Raw genomic sequence first — 18333 nt, forward strand, 5'->3', positions numbered from 1 at the left:
AAGTGGATATGACTTGGGGTTACATGAAGGATGATATTGGATACTCTATCATTCTCCTAAGTAGAGTCATGGGATTACTTGTAGTGGGTCATCTCACTTCATTCATGGTCAACTTCATTAAGACCATCAGACATGCAAGGATACCATTGGATTGGGCCACCACACAAAGTGAAAACTTGTGTGAGCAACTAAGTATGGTGAAGGAAAAGAAGAATATTTATATGACTTCTTATATGGTGTACCTATTTGCAGTGAAGGAAATGAACTATCCTAGTTTGTACAAGAAAAGCAGTATGCAGGACTCCAATGCTTGGCCATACATAGTCTACCCTTAGTTGGTGAAGAAGAAGCTCTCAGCATAGAGCAAGGAGTACATAATTATAAATGATGCATTTATCTTTGTGATCATCCAATTCATTGAGGGAGACTATGGGAAGAGATTATCTGATGAAGCCAAAGAGCAGATCATAGCTCTTAGAGCCTATGTCATTCAGTTCAAGATATTCACATATCTTCAGGTGGGTGGTGCATCTATCAATCCTAAGAAGATTTTGAGATACCCTAGTGAAAAGTTGGTACTATTAGAGATCTATAGGAAAATTAAGTTGTCCTATGAGAAGATAAAGAGGAAATGGAGACCCTCCTAGGAATGGCCATTGGTCATTGGGTTGTATCAGTTGAAGTGGAAATAGGATATTTTGACCTTTGAGTGGCAATGGGAGAACTATCCTCTTGAAGAATACAACTCTCCTTGGCCATACTTTGACAATGTGGGTAAAGTGGAAAGCCTAGCAAGAAAGGACTTCCATCATGAGGATGCTATTGAAGATCATTGGATGAACACCACAAATGACTATGATGTCCACATTAGGGACTATTGTAGGATGAATTTGTATTTAGTAGAAAAGGCTCTCCATTTGAATATCCCTAATGAGATAAGGCTACAAGACTCCAAAGAATTATTGGATCCCTTGTTCAATGTAGATAAGGTCAGTCAGAGATCATTCTAAATGTAGAGGTTGACAGAGAGGAAGGAGATGACATCAATCATCGAGTGAGACATGTCATTAGGATGAAAAAGGATTGGATCAAGAAACCTTTTCCACTTGATCCAATTCCTGATATTGTAATCTTCCATGCACATGCTCACCTAGAAAGGGATAAAGGAAGGAAAGTCATAGTTCCTATCTTTGTGCTCCAATCTCATATTAGGCCAGAGATAGTCTACCAGCTTGATTTCCCAATGGAATATTATCACCCTCCTAAAATGAAGGGAAAGAGGAAGAGAACCTCTCCTCAGAGGATTAAAATAGAATAGTTTGCAAGACATGTGTCTCCTCAGTAGCAGGAATAGAGCTCACAAGAGTCCCAGAGTATTGGAGCCACTCAAATCTAGGATGAACCTCAGTTGCCAAGCCAACCAAAAGAGGGAGAAATTCTAGAAGCCTCTATTCCTCCTGTACAAGTAGAGCCCCCTTCTCCTTCCATCTCCAAGAAACATAAGAGGATCAAGATTAAGATGAAGAAAAGGCAAAGGATCAGCAGAAGACTAGTACCTAATCCATCTATTCTTGAAACTATTCCAGAGGATGAAGAAGATGAGAAAGAAATAGAATCAAAAGAGGCTTCAAAGAAGAACTCGGTTAGCAAAAGTTTTAGTGTTAGAAAGAAGACAAAGTATCATGGGTACCCTACCATCCACTCAAGTAGAACCATTAGAACTCTCTTCTTTGAAAGAAGAAGTGCAACACTGGGTGAATGAGCAAAGGGAAGGAGGTGAGGATGTTTTCTCCATGATAGATTTTGATCTCATGCCTGTGGGTACAGAGTTGGTTGGAGATAAGATTAGAGACACCCCTATAGGAATACTAGATGCAAATGCCACCAGATACATAGGGTCCTTATCTTACTCCTCCATCTCCACCACATATTATGGTGGTAGATAAGGGTTCAATAACTCCCCCACCTCTGAGTTCAAAAGGAACCATCACAACAAGAGAAAATAGAGCTAAGGCCTACTGATGAAGCATCAAAAGAGGGGAAAATGGTAGAATATGCACAATAGCCTTCCCAAGATGCTGGGGAGCAAGCTACAGGATCTATGGAGACTAAATTTACAAATGGAGAGTCCTCATAATAGGAGACAACTCCAAGCAAGGATGATAAAGGGAAGGAGGTAGTTGAACACACCCCTTCGTCATCAAGAGCCAAGGTTGTAGAGAAACACATTTTGAGATGCTTTGAAAAGGAGATAATGAGGAGTGCTAAGCCTCAATTCCATGCTTCAAAGGATGATATTTGTGATATTGTAGAGATCTTGAACAAACCTGAATCTCCATTACATGATGAAATTTCATTCATGTTTGTCACTACCATATGGAACCAGGATTTATTTGCACAAGTGGCTCTCCCTCCTAAAGCTACAGATGCAGAAGTTGTTAGTCTTGAGGATTATGAAGTGAAGGATGTTATGTTGGGAAAGCCTACATAGGATTCAGCCTAACAAATGATGACTATGGGAGTCAAAGAGGTTCTCAAGCACATGGAACAAGATCAGATTGAACTTCAAACACTTTGAAGGCAAGTTGAGATCCTAAAGGGATATCTAGCCAAAGTTGTTGGTCCTCTTGATCCTGAGCACCCTGAGAAGACTCTAAATACCATTCTTAGAGAAGGGCAAGATGTATGGATCAATCCATTTTTGAGAGCTTGTTAGGAATGGTGAGAAATCCTTGAGGATAAAGGTGTTATCACAATCATAGGCAGGAGAATGTGAATAAGATCATGGAAATTTTGAGGCAAGACTTTAGTATCATGGATGAGGTATGGGCATGTAGCAAGGATTTGCAGACTTTACAAGCCATAAAAGGGCAAAGGTACCACACTTTGATCAATGTATATATTAGAGAAGTGCTAGAATCAATTGATGATTTGATAGAGAAGATAGTGTATGGCAATAAAGTGATGGAAACATTACATGAGGAGATTCCTCAGCTCAAGGACCAAGCTCGAGAGAAAATTTTGGAAGCAGAAAAGTTGTATAGTGATGCATGCTTGGACATTTTTGAAGATGAAGAATGAAAGAAGCTATTTCTAGTTGAGGTAGTAATAGAGAATTTCAAGAAGACATTAGAGGAAGAATCTATTCATGAAGATATTAGACAAGCCTTCAGGATAGAGGAAGCACTGTTAGAATTGGATACCAAACTCAAAATTTTTGTAGAAACTTGAATTGAGGTGGACAACTATAGACAAAAGGTAAAGGATAAATATGAGGCTTTAGATCTTCTAGATGTGTCCAAAATTATTGAGATGATAGAGAAATTCTAGGGTAAACATCTAAACATAGTTTTGGAATGAAGAAGAATAAAACCCATATGCCAGAATTTCAATTCTGACACTCAGTAAAATTTTGAGTTTTTCACCCAATCAAGGTGCATAGGCCTGTAGCTCCTCAACTTCATAGATCTACATTTTCATGTAGCTCCATAGGTCCAAAACTCCACATTTTCATATAGGTCTATAGGTGCATAGGTACATAGGTCCACAGCTCTACAATTTAGAGGTGCATCGATAGTTAACTACCAGTTCCAAAAATAGAGCCTTCCATGCATCAAGAACACATTCTAATGACAATTTAACTTTGATACACGCCTAGTGAAGGACCAGCTTCTATTTTTGGTGCCTCCATGCACTTCCACTTCAACTGATGGCTTCCTCCTCCTTTCTCTCTCATGTTTTCCCTATTTTTGATATGTAAAGGGCTCATGCATCCAATTAATGAATAAAATATGGATTGAGTCCCTCTAAGCACCAGATTAATTATTAGTCTTTATATATTTAGTTTTTTTTAATGTTTTAAAAGCATTTTATTGCATTAAGATATCTCTCACTCTCAACACAAATTGAGGAGATGATTTCTTATAAATACCCCATTATAAAATGTAATAAGGGCCACCATTTTTGATAAGATAAATAGGTTTTACAGGTACCCTAAAATCCAAAAGTAGCTACATAAACAAGGCTAATAATAAGAAAAAGAAGCCTAGCTAGAAAAAAAATTCTAATGACTGATAATAAGCATGAGGCCTAGCCAACAACAGAGGCCAACAAAAAGGCTAGAACAAACTATCTTTAACTAAACTTAGCAAAAGCTAGAACAAAAAGCCAAAAGTGAAATAGAAAAAACACAAAAAGATAGAACAAGAGGGCTACTCTTCATTCTTCTTCTCGAGATCTTGCATGGTCTAGATAGCCTCATAAATCTTCTGGTACTCCTTGGCCATCTACTCTTGGACTTTCTCTATTTCTTGGTCCAAACTAGTAAAGGTGATATCAGTGGCCATATCATCATTAGACCTGGCTCTTCCTCTATCCTTTTCGTCCTCACCTACCATCAGACCTCTATGTTTGAACACATCGGTTAAGGAGAGAATATTTTCATTGATCAAATTGAGGAAAGAGATCATCTGACTTACCAAATTATGATTGTAGTTTTCGAGATTCTTAATTCTTCTCTCAACCAAACTAGCCCTGTTGTCCTAATCCTCCTGATTTTCAATTTTTGTCTTCTTCTTGTTTCCCTCCAACTAACAAACCTTCTCTCTAATCTCTTCTAGCTCATGGTATATCCACTTTATTGATCTAAAATTATCAACCATGCTATTATGAGCATTGTTCAAAAGGTTCATACCCATCTCCCTAGAATTATCAGTAATGGCTATAATTTGAGGATTCATAGATTCTCTATAAATTCCCATCATCACCATCCTTACATTGAAATTCCTCCAAGATTTTCTGCTATTTTTGACAAGCACTTCCCCCTCTTTACCACTAGTATTATCCTTTTCCTTCTCCTCAGGATGAGAATGAGGATGAGGATAAATAGGGAGAAGAGGGAGAATCATAGCATCCGGTCCCTAATTCAAAACCCTCTCATCATCTACATCATCCCTCTTCCATTTCTTCCCAACCTATTCCTCTTTAATCTCCTCTTCCATCTCCTTATCCTCATCATCAAAAGCCATGTCCTCCTCATCCTCATTATAATCCATATCATCTTTACTAGAGGTATGGCCATGGTCCCTTGGACTCTTTCTTCTTGGGGCTATATCAGAGGATGGCTTCTTAGCATGACCCTTAATTTTCTTTCCAGAAGAAATGTTCCCCTCCTTCTCTAAGCTTATGTTCTAAATATCATCAGAGTCAGAAGAGTAGTTGGAGCTACCATTTTCATCATCCACATCCAGTGAGGGGTTGTTGCTAAATGTCTAAGCTTTGAAGTACTCGTGGATAAGTAGCAACAATCCCTCATGCAGAGAAGGGTTGACAATAGGTTTCTTATTTAAGCTAGTGATAGCCTTACTCATGGAGTTAAGTAAATAGTAAGGGAAAGAAATTTTACTATCATGGAAGAAGTAATTAAGAAGAATGAAATCATGGGTTGTTACTCGATCAAACCTAGGGTCCAGAGTAATATATTCAATGATAGCACACAAAACATACCTCTAGAGTGTAGTGCCTCTCCCATTTGACTTTTATAAGTCATCCTGATGGATGCAACCTTGCTGATCTTTTGTTGTGATGGATCATGATTGTGACCCTGAGTGGTCTACACTGTTGAGGTGTTTGGATTTATTTTTCTTTATCAATTGCTTTGTTTATGCTTTTGACTGATCTATGAGATTATGATGTGATTTTTGGTTCACTGAGGTTTGTGCCAGTGGTTACCAGGATCAATGTGGTATCATGAGGTTGTTCTGTGATTACCTTGAGATGTGTGCAAAGATTGCACTGTGTACTATTACCATGCTACACTGGACTAGGTTCCTGTAGCAGTGGTTAGTCATGTTTATGACTGTGTTCGTTTATGTGTTTTAAGTGCCTTATTAAATGCCTTAATGATTAGAAATGGATTATTCTGGTTGGATTCTTTGGTTATGTGCTGCGGGCATTTACCTTGTTATATTTCTGATTAGAGAGATATTTGTTACTCATGTTATGTTTACACTTGAGATGACCTGAGGGTCAAATGTTACTCTTTGATTCCAGTATCATAGATATTAGACTACTATGCTGTTCAGTTAATCATATTGCATGATGATGCCATCTTGAGATGACAGTGTGTTTTATGATGATATCTGGTTATCTGGTATTTGGACATACCTCTGATTTTGTTATGTGATGGATTTAATGCTATGGTTATTTACTTCATTCCTGCATTTTTATGCATTATGCGAACGTGAGTGATGTAAATAGATTATTTTAATATAATTAAATAAATGGTTAAATTAGGTGATTTAATGCATTTATTGCTTCGGCTATGTTATTATATGCAATTGCACTTGATCGTGTTGTTTAGTGTGCAGAATTTATATCCCTGGTAGTGGCACATGGAGTTAGTGATTCAGCCATTCATATTTTACCAATGTCGCCATTGTATGGTCGACGTATCCTTAATTAAATGTTTAATTTAAATCTTTCGGTGATTATTAAATCTGAACTCATTTGAATTATGTGATTAGACTAGTAAGCGTGTCTGTGCATTTAGAGTTTCGCTTTGTCGCGAAAGTTGTTTAGGAGATTTATGTGTTTTTGGGTTTTCGGGCTTTTTAATTGATTTATTTTAATTTATGGCAGCTTTTCCATAGATGAATTCCTATTTATAGGAATAGCCTGTTTTCATTTGGGTCAATTCAGGGTTTAGCTGGATTGGCTGGTTATTTGCCCTAATCGATTATTCACCTAAAAAGTGAATAAATATCCAAAGAGGAATTTAATTCCTCACTTCTCACTTTCAAATTGGAAAGTTGGAGAGTAAAACCCAAAATCCTCTTCATGAGGATTTACTGTTTTGTTCGTTGTGGGAGCTACAGGCGTGGGATCATCGCGAGGTTGGGCTCGTTGGATCCAGCTCGGGAAAACCTTGGATTGCTGCAATTTTCAGCTACTTCTACGAGATATTTATTTTATGGTTCAGATTCCCATTTTGCCCTTTTGGCTATGAGGTAGGGCTTTCCCATTTTATTGTTTCTGCTCCGTTTCAGCTTCTGTTTTTGGTAGCCATTTGTTTGGAGGCTGAGAACTAGTGTTCCCCTCCGTTTCTGTATGCTAGTTCTACCCGGTTGGGCGGGTATGAACATTTCTCTGTTTTTTGAGATGAGGGTTTGGGATTTTACGTCGTTATGTTGGCCATTTTTGCATACGGTGTCCGATTTCATTTATTTTTTGGATTTTTGGGGTTTTTGAACCCAAAGGCCAAATGGATTTTAATTTTGAAGTTTTCCAATTTTTGGGGTTTTTACCTTGTTTTGCGTGTCGTCCTATTTTCTCGAGTTTTCTTGGCACAATGTGGGTCATGGACCTTGATGATCTGTTTGGATATCAGTCAGACCACTTTTTCACTTTTATGTTGCATTAGGGTGCGTGTCGCATCCGTACTCCCGACGTTGTGTTCGGTTGAGTGATTTTATACCTGGTGTTATGGTTTCCTTTAGACCTTTGCTTTTGTTTCGTGAACGCTAGGATTCGTGTAGAATCCATACTCTCGGATTGAGGCCGATTGAGTAAGTTCATGGCTGTTGGTCTTATTGCATCATTGGGATTCATGTAGAATCCATACTCTCGGATTGAGGCCGGTTGAGTGATTTCATGGTGAATGATTTTATTGGCTTGGGATTCGTGTAGAATCCATCCTCCCCATGTTGCTTTCAGTGTGGTGTTTTCCTTGCATTATGTTCTCATTCTTGTCCTTGTGTTATGATCTTCGTGATGGTGGTGTGCCACACACGAGTGCGTGCGCGCACATTTGTTGGGTGACTTGCGAGGCCCAATCTTCTGTGGATTTACTAGAAGTTATGATCATTGGGGTTGGGATGGGAGTATGCATGCCCACGGGCACTTGTTGTAGGATGAGCATGGGTAGGGTAGGGTAGCATCTGGAGGGGGCTTCTATCTCGTAGCCCGACGATCATGGCTTCATGGGTTGGCAGAGGAAGCTTTAAATAAGTGACAACTAAATAAAATGTGTGATTGTTAATAAAACTTAAGATAAGTAAAATGTGTGAGCACTCGATTAAGTTCGAGGACATAATGTGTGAGCACCTATTTAAGTTTGAGGACACACGATCCGAGCTTGGGATTTTTGATGCCAAGCGACTCTCCAGGATGTCAGCCCCTACATAGTAGCCTATTGAGTGTCTGACTAGGACCTTTACTCCTTGCATTGTCTTAAGTTCTTGGTTCAGCCATCATACTATCTGGCGTGAGTGTTAGCCTTGGATGTTGTGCTTTATGTGTGTTTGTGGTTGGATCATTATCTCCATCAGCATGGTGGGTGTGGACCTATGGGTGCCATGTGGTTGGGAGGCATAGCTACCTTCACCACTGCTAGGGATCGGTGTACAGAGACGATCTTTTGTCCTAGTGTGACCATTGCTGGATGTCTTCACTTGGTAATTCGGGTTCTGGAGTATGCTTTCTTGTGATTTATGCTTTCATTGGGATGCTTGTATATCATGTTTAGATGATGTTATTTTATTTGGCGCATTCCCTTATTATGATGTTTAGCATATGATCAGATGATGTGATTTTCTTTAGTAGTATATATGTTGCTTACTGCTGTTTAGCATGTGATAGGTGATGTTATCTACTATAGGATTATCTTATGCGTTATCACTAGCATGTTAGATTTTCTTATGTTGTTATTATTGCATGTTTTTTTGTAGTGATGTCCCTATTACGACAGTACCGACGATTTGGTCGGTGGCTTGGGATGTTACGCGCGGGGGATGGCTAGGACCCACGATGGTCTTATGATGCTATTGACGGTTGGGAGGAACTGCGTACTTAGTTTGGTTGTTTTGTTCCTGAGATGTATTTATGTGCATTGCGATGCTGCTTTTGTTCTCTGCAATGTTTATATGTAGTGTGTTCTATGCTGCTATAGTTTAGATGGTTGATGTTCTTCTTTTTGTGTTGTTCTTGCACTCGAGTGTTCATTCCTCGAGCCTTTGTGGATCTGGTACTCCCTGGTGTGGAGGTTCTTTGCTCTATTTTGGTCCTTTTTGCTTCTGGGAGTGTTTTCGTGTTTCTATGGGTGACATTTGTTCAGCATTGTGCGACACTGATAAAGTACTACACGCCCATAGAAAGAATGTCGTATGATACTATAAAGTGTTGCACGCATTACTGGAGAAATGTCGTACGATACTGGAAGAGTGTCGCACGACTTGATGAGAAATGTCGTGCGATACTTTTCCAGTATCGCATGCCTCCTTGAGAAGTGTCGCACGCAGTAAGGGAGAAGTGTCACCCTCCCTTAGTAAAAAGTGTGGCACGGTTTTTGTGAAAAACCTAAGCGTGCCATCAGCGGGCACTTTTTTTCGTGATCCGATCTTTTTGACAGTGGTTTTGGATACCCTTTAGGGCGTTCTTCGAGCCTATGTTGATGCATTCTGCATTCTGTTGGTTTCTATTGAATGCAATTTTCCGTGTTCTATTGTTGTCTCTTGGGGTTTAAAATATATCGTTTATCGTTTAAAATATATTTAATTCCTTATACTTAAGATATATTTTAATATATGCAACAAATCATTTGAGATAGGTTTCAGACCTCTCGGAGATAAGTTATGGATTCTAGGAAATTTCAGGGCTTCAGAAATCTAGACTTAGCCAATTTTCAGGGCTTCAAGATTTCAGGCTTAGCCAGATTCTGAGATTCTGCATTTTACCCTAGCTTGATGTTTTGTTGATGAGTGGTTGTTTCTTGTGCCCTCATCATGTGCGTTGTCATTGTTGGCTTTGTTTGTGTGTGTCAATTGGGTAGTGGCATTCAGAGATTCGTTGGTTGCCAGGATTGTGTTGAAGTCTTCCATTGCGATCATTGTGATCCCTGTATGATGTTTTCATGTGCATTCATACTTGTAAAAAAAAAATATCTTGGCTTGATTTGAATCCTTGTTTCCAAGGATTTCCAGGCGGGGCATTACATAGAGCTTCTTGATGGAATCTATCACATAAAATGTCTCACTTTTAATTAGTTCATTCATTTCTTTAGTTCTCTTCATAAAATCCTTGATTGCATTGGTTGAGAGGTTTTTATCCATGTAAAACTTGAAACCCTCCATTGGAATCTTGGTAACCATAGTGATTACCTCCTCAGTGATAAAAAATGAGATACCATTCACCTTAACCTTGCCATCTTTCCACAAATTCACCATGTTGTTGGTGACCTCAGGATCAAAACCATGAAGTTTTGTAATGTAACTTGCAACCCCTCCCTTTTTCAACTTTTTTCAAACTTTTCCCCTATTTCTCCATTTCTCCAAATTCCCGACTAGCTCCTTTCTACAACATTCTCCCACCATCTCTTCAATTTTAGCTCCTACAATTCTCATAAACTCTAGGCTCTACAACTCCTTCATGGACAAAATTTTGGCACTATTTCTCTAATAAGCACCAAGATAATTCACCTTATAAAAACACAAGCAGTAAATGATGATATTGACCCACAAAATGTGTCGAAAAGACAATGATAACCTTAACTACTTGCAAAAACCAAAAAGGCCTTTATGACTCGTACTCATATCCCAAATTCCTTTAATATTCATTATTACCATTAGATCTCCACCGTACACCCCTATATTTTTTCTAGGTTGATAAGGGTCTTGGCTTCCACTGAAATATTTTTTCCTAATTTCCATGTAATCAACTTTTCATATCCCACACCTTTATTAGCAAACCAATCTGCAACTGGATTTGCTTCTTTGAATGCATGTGTGAAGTAGACAGCCTCAAATTTTGCAAGGGTGTCATGTGTCTCTTCAATTAGATTGGCAATCAACCAAGAATGAAGAGATTTTCCATTTATATAATTAATTATGTTATTGGAGTCCCCTTCTAACAAAATTTAGTTATTCTAAATTCAAAAGCCAGTTTAACCACATGGCACACTGCTCTGGCTTCTGCAAAATGATTAGTTTGGAATCCCAATGGAAGAGAAAAATCCATGACTCCCTCACCAAAATTATTTCTTATTATTCCACCTCTTCTTGAGGGACTTGGATTTCTTTTGGAGGCATTTTCAAAGTTGGCTTTGTGCCATTGCTTTGAGGGAAGAAGCCCTTTTCCATTTCCATCTTTCTGTCACCAACTTTAAATTCTTCCCCCTTCTTGACTTGATAGTTTTCCTTTATGTTTTTATAAATCTTCCTCCCAAGAACAAGAGCCGGCTCCTCTCTTTCCCTAAAAATTCTATTGTTCCTTTCCTTCCAGATACTCCAACAAAATTGAGGCAAAATCTAGGTGCTTAATTCCTATAAAATATAAGATTTAAATAGACTTTTCCATTGACTAAAAATCTAGAAGATTGCTCGACATGCACCAAAAAATCTCAAAATCCTCGGTTAAGAACACCCAAACCTCCCTAGAGTAATCACAATGAATGAAAAGATGGTTTCCCAACTCTAGCTAGTTTTTATAAAGAGAACATCTATTAGGCATAACATGTCCTCACTTTATAAGATTATCTTGAGTGAGGATTTTATTCTGAAGGGCCAGCCAATAAAAGATGTTCATCTTGGGAATAAGACCAGGAAGCCAGGCATTTGCCCAAGGGGGTTTCTCCCTCAAACACCAAAGAGAGTTATAGCCTGAAGCAATAGAATAACTACCATTGGGATTATCCACCCAAATCATTTCAGCTCTCTTATTACTAAGAACCATAGAGTTTAACACTATCATAATTGGTTTTAGATCCTCAAATATGAGGGAAAGATCTGTCCATCCCTGGCTAGTCCTATAATTGCTAACTTTAAACCCAAATTGTCTTGTACATTCAGTCACCCAAACTTCATAGGTAGGATTGTTAATAAGAGGACCTTGAAATAGCCAACTATCAAACCAGAACTAAATATCTTCCACATTACCCAGCTTCCAAGAAACCTTGGCCCTTGCTAGGTCCCTGGCCTTCAATTTACCATTCCAAATGATGGACCCTTTAGGATTGTCCTCATTATTTAAAAGAAAATGAAGAGAAGGCCTTCTAAGGTATTTATTTGCTAAGATGTCCCTCCATTCACCAGTTTTGTTGAAAATATGCCATATTTTCTTGGCTAGAAGAGCCTTATTGAGATGGGTTAACAAGGGACGATGTTATTATCCAATAAAATTATGCTTTTGGTGCTTGCATTTGGAGTTCATTCATTATTGCCTAAATATGTCATATTTTTGTGGATTTTATTCATGAGATTGTGATTGAGCCAAAGGTTTATTGCATTGTTTCTGGTTGTGTAATCTTTTAGTTTTGGTGTTTGCTATAGATTTACAAATTTCGCTAATGTAATGAGCTCGAGAAGAGATCATCAAATTGTGTCTACATAGCCTTTGTCTCGCATGAGTGCAATTTTTGTGGCCTTGAAATTTAATGAAAGGTGAAATATCATATGATTGTTAAAGTTTCTCACCGATGATTACATCAGTAGATTCTAGGAAGCGTTGCTCCTATTTTCATTGGTTTCCTACCAATTTCTTTGAAAGTTTAACTCACAGCGTGTTGTTTTCTATAGCTTATGTTCATTTAGGATTTTGATTTCAAGTTATTTCAATTTCATGTTATTTTCTTTCAGTTTTTTAATTTTCTTTGCTAAGCCCTTGTTAGAATAGGAACTCATTTAAGTTGCACTATTAGATTGCATTCATTGAAAAAACTAGACAATACAAAAAATATTATTCTTTTGTGTGTGATTTTGAGATAGAAAACATAACTCATGAAAAATCACATTTATCTTCAATTGAGCAGATTTTGGTATGTCGCAAGACAAATACTAAACCTTAGAGTTGATCTAAAAAGATTAACTTTTCAATAGAGGAATTGTGCAATGGATTCCTGTCATTGACCTCGTGCAAAACAATGACCCTATAGTTAGTATGATAAGTGAGGTTAGTATGGGTGGATGGGTTGGATCAGGGATAAAGACAGGGTTTAGGGATGGTTTTAGGGGTTAGAATGATTTATTAAATGATTTATTTAATAAATGGGAAATTTGGGATTAGATTAAATAGATTTGAGGTTTTATTTAATTTAATAGAAGAATTGAGTTTTAATTCATAAATTGATTTTAGGTTATCATTTGATTTTATCAATTGGACTATAGTTAATTTAATTAATTAATTAACTAGGGGATGATATATTTAATTAGTAATGTCCTAGGAGATGACTAAATAAGATTATCTAATGGCGTAATCAGATTTAGGTGTCTACATTTTGCCTCTCTTTGACATAGTATTGGAACAACATTATTTCAAAGAAGTTTATATATAAAAGATGAAAAGAAGACTTTTTAAAACAACATGGTTGTCTTGGTTTTCAGTAGAAGAGGAGAGAATGTATTATGTGATGCCCCATCAAGAAGGTGGTAGGGAAAGAAAATGAGGCTCGATGACTTCTTGAAAAGTGGTAGTAAGCTAGGGGGAGCAGGAGGATAGAGAAAGATTAAAAGTTGGTGAAAATAAGAATTAAATGACAAAAATAATAAGGCTAGATGAAAAAGGTGGGACATTAGAGGGGTCATAAAGGAAAATAGGGCACCCTACGGGGCCTATAAGGGGTTTTAGGAGGGCTAGAAAGGATTATTGGATGTGATATGGATAGCGAGATATTATTTCTTGTAGCTCTGACTTGGGTGATACAATGGTTGTCCTTGGATGACTAGAGCATCAGGTGGATATGGTATGGCAAGTACAAGTGTGACAGACACTAGATTGATCAGTAGGGTCAAAAAACTAGTCTTTAATTTTTTCTGTTGACATTTTTTTAGCATTCCTACAATGTAGGGAACATGATCCCATAGACACAAGTCTTGTGGGATTGCTATAGGGATCGGCGGGATCATGATCCTGTAAAAATGGTTAGAGGGGAAGGGTAAAATAGGACTTAGAAATAGGTTTTGTGACATCATGAATTTGGCTAGGACTATTGTGGAAGATTGAGAAATAGGTTTTGGGAAAGTGATCCCGCTAGCAAAAAGGTGATCTAGGTGGCAAGATTGTGAATTCACTAAACTAGGTAGTTTTGGGGGAGAAAGTCAACACGAGAATAGGATAGGGTTTTGACTAGAAGGTACTAGGGTCAGCACATTCCTATCAAAATTTATGTCTATAGGACAATGAGGAAAAAATAGGGAATTATGGGAATATGGGATAGGGTTAATTGGGAGTCAAAATCAGAGTGCAATTGCACCATAAGTGGGGTTGGCGAGATTGCCTAGTTTTAGCCATCATGGGAATGCACTGGTAGGAATGTAGGTAAAAGGGGAAAGGGGAAAGTTGTGTAGGAAAAATAGGGATTTAGTAGAGGAATGGGGGCGGAAGTTTTGGAATTTCTATGGTGTATACATAAAAAGATAAAATGACATTCTATGGGTTTGTGTGTAGTGGTCCCTAGATGCTCTGGTGTCATGGGAGTGATAGGTAGCCATATTATGTGTTAGAGACTGGCTCACACTGATAGACTGGGTGAATATTGATAGCATTAGAATGGTATATTTGGTAAGAATTCTACATACATGGACCTATATGGCAATGGTAACAGTGTTATGCGAGTAGTGGCACAGTGAGATGGGCATGTTTCACCTACCCATCAGAGAGATACCTTGGAGGATGTGTATAGGATATTTAGATTCCCTACATGGGGTTTGCCAGTGATGGCAACAAGCAAAATGATAGGAGAGGTGATAGTGCAGTGGTTGCTAGGACTTGAAGTTCTATACTAGATTCTGAGTGGATAGTTCCCATTAGATGAGCACTTGGATTTGGTAGCAATAGAGAGGAGAATTTATTTTTATGTATGTAGGCTAGTATCAGGGTACATCACCCTAGATAAAAGTAGGATAGGAGTGATTTTTGTGCTAATATTTATAATTATGCAAATTATGGATGTCAAAGTCCTTGTGGCATGGGGGTCATTGATGTTAGTAGAGTTGTATCAAGATCTTCAATAGACAGTCTATCAAGGGGCAAGATGACAAGGAATGAGAGTGGGGTATGTGACATTGTTAAAGATGTGGGCTTGGGAGCACATTGCAGCATCTAGGCTGATAGGGTAGAGGGAGAGGTAGGTGGAGGATGTAGTGGCATGTAGCTAGGGGGAGCCATTGGCATATCATCATAAAGAGTAGGTGGACTACTGGTCTGTCTAGATAGATGAGATTTGAGTGGTGACATGGAGGCCATACAAGGGTCTTAGAACATGGGAAAAGAAGAGATGGCACCTATCATATACTATATCACTATGCTTCATTTTTAGGTGATGGGAGTACATTACAAAGTAGTATCGACCATATAGGGCCTTACAATAGTTTGAATGGGTATATGTGGCTCTAGGAAGCTGAACTAGTATTAGTGAGTGACATGCAAGCTAGTGACTATATTTGGGCCAGTACTCTAGAGAGATGGTCTATTATAGGCATGGAAAGACCTAGTACCATAGGAGTGGGATTAATTCAGTGGATTAGTAGATGTTGGCTTGACACGGGAGTATTTAGACTAGTTTGAGAGACTAAGGCCAATAGGTCAAGCCTAGGTCGTTAGAGCAGTAGTAGTAGCAAGAGACATAGCCTGAGCAACAAGATAGGGTACATATGTAGCTAGGGGACTATGATAGCTGGTAGAGGTGGTGGTGTAGGAGGGACCAGTGAGGAAAAGGTGAGGGGTGTAAGGGAGGTGAGATAGGAGGACAGGATGGCACACCATAAGAGGGGGTAGGAGAGGATGGTAGTGTAATGACTGCTTTCTCAAAGGCTATCAATAATCAAATTTTAATACATAATTATACATGGGGAACATAATTGGATTATATCAACAATATTAACATTATAATATATTAATAATTAACATGGTTAAGCCATTGATTTCATATTTCTCCCACTATACCTATCCTACGGAGAGCGTGGATTTACTTTTTGTAGGGCGCTTAGCACCAGTATACTCTCTAGTTTTACTTTGCCTCTCCCTACACAACACCATCTATCAACTCGTAGGAGTATAGTGATAAATCAAATAATTGGTTAACCTTATCCCACCCCCTTTACTTAATCAATTATATTCCTTCATTTAGAATTCATAAGTATAAATTTATTAAATATTCCTCTCATATAGTAAATCACAATGTTATATATATATATATATATATATATATTTATATAATGGATGTTTATTACTTATTATAGTTGACTACCTCTTTCTTATATATATTAACATGATTCCAAATTAACATATAGTCGTATGCCCATTTAATTATATGGGGGAGTTCTACATAAATATTATGTTCATTCAACACTCAAACTCAAGGGTCACAATGTGAGAGGGACCCATATTTGGGTATGTCCGTACCTTTTCTACTTGGAAATTTGTTTAATGTATATGCTATTTGATCAAAATGCTATTGCTATGACTAGCTCATAATCCTTTCAACACCTTATTAGGCCTAATGCACTTGATATGTTGTTTTGCCCAACTAATGGTGATGCCCTACTCCTTTCTTGTTCCTCTACATAATCATTGATGTGGTGTCATTATTCCTCTACGATGATGGTATCAACTTTGGTTAAATTGACACTACTGCCAACTCATATCCAAGCTTGTTGATGCCGCAGTTAATCGTAAGAGACTTTTCATTTTTCGTTCTTTGATTTCTTATTGCCTTTTAAAATTAACTCCAATCATCCTCCCCCTACTTCAATGGTAATTGTGTTCTCATTATTCACTAAGAAAGAGTCTTCAATGTCTTATATATTCCTAAACACTTACTATTGTCTTCATCCACTGCTACTAATTTCTCCTACAATAATAGCCTCTATGTATGGCCTTTGTGCCTTTCGACTCATGCTTATGTGATTAGCAAGCTATAGCAGGTCAAACCAATTACATGACACTCTTAATTATTTCCAAAGTTCTATCTTATCCCCTCTAATGCCTTCCCTATACTTGGGTATAAAGCTTTATATGTACTCCTAACCAATCAAGGGTCAAAGGCCATGTCTGTCCTAAGTCATGATCTAGTGATTCCAATTTGTTTATCTTAATGATGAGTATTTCATTTAACTGGTTAGTTTATAATTTTAGTTATTCAAATTATTCAATTTAATAATCATTTTAGTTATTTAATTTAATTATCTATTTAATAGTTAATGATTGGTTATATATTTAATCAATTATTTATTTATCAAATGATTATCATAAGTAGGGATGCTCCTTATAGTTTTAATCTTCAATTTCATTATAAACGGGGCATTAATATTAGTTTTTTAGAATATTATTTTGGGTAGTATTCCCATAGTTATATTATAAACATTTGAATTAATGATTTTGATATCAAATCAATTTGAAATAATCAATTAACATTAAACAACATATAATTACTATAGATATATGAGGATATAAATCTCATCAAATATGATTATTATTGAAATTGATATTAATTAGGGTTTTTTATCAATCATTATGAATTATCATTTTGAGCTCATGACAAGTTCGCCTTTCCTCAAATTGCTTGCCTTCATGCAATTTATTATTATTCACCTTTTCAGGTGACATTATATAACTTAAAATCAATGGATTTGATTATTATTATATTTAAAGTTAAATTATCTTATAATGCCTCTTCATCATAGTATTTATTTTCATCATCATATCTTGCTTTTTTTTTGAATTCTCGTCCACTTTTGCACTATGTATTGTTTTTATATTGAAAGTTTGTTCTTTCTTGTTGCATCTATGTTCAGGGTTCCATTTCTCCTTGCATTTGTAGCACCATTTCCCCTCCTCTAATTTTCTTTGTCAACAAGCATGTCCTCGCCCCCAAGATTCTTTGCATTTGAAAAATAAGTTCTTTCTTTTAAGGTCTTCTCTTTCTGAGCACAAGTTTTGGTGCAATTCTTTCCTTCCTTAGAACTTATCTCTTTCATAGGATCCATCTCTTGTATGAAATGTCTTAGTATGAGTATGATTGTTTGATGAAGATTCCAAACTCAATGCTACCTCAAAAGCATACTCAAGACTTCTGGGTTTTAGAGCACTGACCAACCCTTTAAGGGTTTCCTTTAATCCATCAACAAATAGATACACGAGCCTATCCTCATCCATTTTTGTCACTTGTACTGATATTCTATCAAACTCATTAATGTAACTTTCAACTATCCCATATTGTTTAATATGTGTTAGTCTTTTGAAATCCTCTTGGGGTTTTTTTCAATCAAATCTTTTCATAAATTTTTGTGTGAATTCCTTATATGAAGTAATACAATCATGACCGTAAGTATACTTCCCTTAATACCA

At 37.2% G+C, this 18333-nt stretch overlaps 1 pseudogene; it reads left to right on the forward strand.

Moving 5' to 3' along the window:
* The window catches only part of LOC149575081 (eukaryotic initiation factor 4A-6 pseudogene), a 158485-nt pseudogene that overhangs the window by 83536 nt on the left and 56616 nt on the right, over window positions 1-18333 (forward strand).

This window comes from Cupressus sempervirens, chromosome 2 (assembly GCF_028749045.1).
Source record: "Cupressus sempervirens isolate cs-2001-9-10 chromosome 2, ASM2874904v1, whole genome shotgun sequence".
Taxonomy (NCBI): Eukaryota; Viridiplantae; Streptophyta; class Pinopsida; order Cupressales; family Cupressaceae; genus Cupressus; species Cupressus sempervirens.